Raw genomic sequence first — 2783 nt, forward strand, 5'->3', positions numbered from 1 at the left:
AAAAAAAAAAAAAAAAAAACCTTTAGAATAATTCAGAAAAACACCATAACAACAAACTGGCAAAATTTGAAACAATACAAAATGTGAAATTAGAAATCCAGAAGATTAATACTAAGGTTGCGGAAATGGACAATATATTGAAAGGGCAAAGAGGTAGATACAAAGCAATCAAAGGCCGAATTAGTGAGACTGACGATCTATCTGTCAATACTTGAATGCTAGAGGAAAAAAAAAGAATGAAAAAATCTGAAGAAAGCCTAAGCATTATATGGGTCACCATGAAAAGGAAAAACTTAAGAGTGATCTGAATTATTGAAGAGTTGTTGGAAAGAACTTCATTAACATTATGAATGATGAAAAGATAAGCACACAAGAAACTGAACAAACACCAAACAAGATAGGTCTCAAAAGAAAATCACCAAGACATATAATAGCCCAACTTTAAAAAACCAAAGATAAGGAAACAATCCTGAAAGCAGCTTGGGAAAAACATAACCTACCTACAAAGGGAAACAAATAAGACCAAGCTCTGATTTCTCAACAGAAACCATGCAGGCAAGAATGCAATGTGATTACATACACAAATTTCTGAAAAAATTAAAAAAAAAAACAGACTTACCAACCAAGAATCATATACTCAGAAAAGTTGTACCACAAATATGACTATGAAATTAAGATGTTTCCTGATAAACAGAAATTAAAGGAACTTGCAATGGCCAGACATACTTTTTAAAAAACAGCAGACAACTTGAGATTACTATACATGATAACATCACCCATAACTCAATCCAGATATAGAAGTATTTAAAGTAAAACAAACCTGCAAGATTGAAAATAGGGAACCAAAAATATCAATTTATAATGAAGTCAACTACAAAGCAGACAGAGGGAATAGTGTAGACACAGAACTTAAAAAATTGCAACAAAGTAAAGTACATTTCAAGATAAAACATACTGTTTTAAACAGAAAATTTTAATAAATTATAGGGTACTCTCAGAGAAAATTAAAACACTTGTACATCAAAAAATAGTCATAGTGTGCACTGTAGGATAAGCACAAGGTTGGTTTAAACTGCAAGTTTTACAGTTCAAATACACCAGTCACTACTCAGAAACCCTATACATGGTAGCTATGAATTGGAACTGATCCAACGTCACTTAATTACAAAAAATACACCATCCAAAACAACGAGGAAAATAAAAAAGATTGAGTAAAATTTAACACAAAAATGAAAATGAAAAAAAACCCACAAACAAAAATCAGCACAGAAAATTACATATTATAAATAACAAAGAAACCAGCAGTATCTCAAAAAACACACAGCATGTCATACATCAATGAATACCTATTATTGATTACACTGAATGTAAATGGATTAAATGCACCAGTTAAGGGACAGAAAGCACAGAATAGATAAGAAAACAGGATCCTTCCATATTCACTCTACAAGAGACACATAAAAAAGTTGGAGATAGCCTAAATGCCCATAAACAGAAGAATGGTTAAACAAATTTTGATACAAAGGGACAACGGGTTTGTAGTCAACTTTGAAGAATAACAGTGAATGTACTATACACCTCATAGCATGGATAAACATGGAGGATATTGTGCTAAGTGAAATCAGTCCATCACAAAAAGACAAATATTGTATGAGACCAATGTTGTAAAAAGTTAAGAAAAGGTTTTCTTGATAAAAGAACAATCTTGTATTATTATATAGACAGGGAAAGATAATCAATTGGACATTATTCACAGGATAGAAGGTAGATATATATTAACATGGGTGACAGGGCAGGCAATATACATAAAACATGAGAGAGATTACCAGAGGAAAGAGGAAGGTAGCAGCAGACACAGGGAGAAATGCAATAATTAAGGTGAAAAGAGTTAAATACTGTTAATTGTTGGTACATGGAGAGGATTGTAATCATTGTAATGAAGCATTGGTTGGTTGGTTGCTTCTGTGCTGTAGAGGTGATTCTGACTCATAGCCACTCTATAAAGAGTTTCTGAGGCTATAAATCTTCACAGGTGCAGAAAGCCTCATCTTTTACCCACAGGACAGCTGGTTGTTTCTAACTGCTGACCTTGAGGTTAACAACCCAAGGCATAACCAATACACTACATAATATATGATTTATTGAACGTAAAACTGATTATCTGCTCTGTAAAACTTGACTAAATTTGTAAATTTAATTGTAATGAAAAGTTTGGTGGTTTTTTTTTAAAGGAAAATATAAGGAGAGAAAGACAAGATCAAAGTGGATATCAGAAGAAACTCTGAAAATTGCTCTTGAGTATAGAGATGCTAAAGTGAATGAAAGAAATAAGGGAGTAAATGAGTTGAACAGAACATTTAAAAGAAAATGCCAAGAAATTTAGAAAAGAGTTATCTAGACAACCTATTAGAAGTGATCCTTATTTGTACCCATTACAAAGACAGGTGACCTAAAGTAATGTGGAAATCATTGAACAATACCATTATTATCACAAGCAAGTAAAATGTTGTTTAAGAGAATTTAAATATGGTTGTATTAGTGCATCAACAGAGAACTATAAGAAAGTCAAGCTGGATTCAAAAGAGGATCTGGAACTGGAGATATCATTGCTTGCGTCAGAAGGACAATACTAGAAAAAATACTTGTGGTTTATCGACTATGCAAAATCTTTCAACTCTGTGGCTCTTAATGAACTACTGATATCATTGTGAAGAATAGGTATTCCAGAACACTTAATTGTGCTCAAGAGGAACCTGTACATAGACCAATAGATATTCATTTGA

Source organism: Chrysochloris asiatica, unplaced genomic scaffold (genome assembly GCF_000296735.1).
Source record: "Chrysochloris asiatica unplaced genomic scaffold, ChrAsi1.0 scaffold00049, whole genome shotgun sequence".
Taxonomy (NCBI): domain Eukaryota; kingdom Metazoa; phylum Chordata; class Mammalia; order Afrosoricida; family Chrysochloridae; genus Chrysochloris; species Chrysochloris asiatica.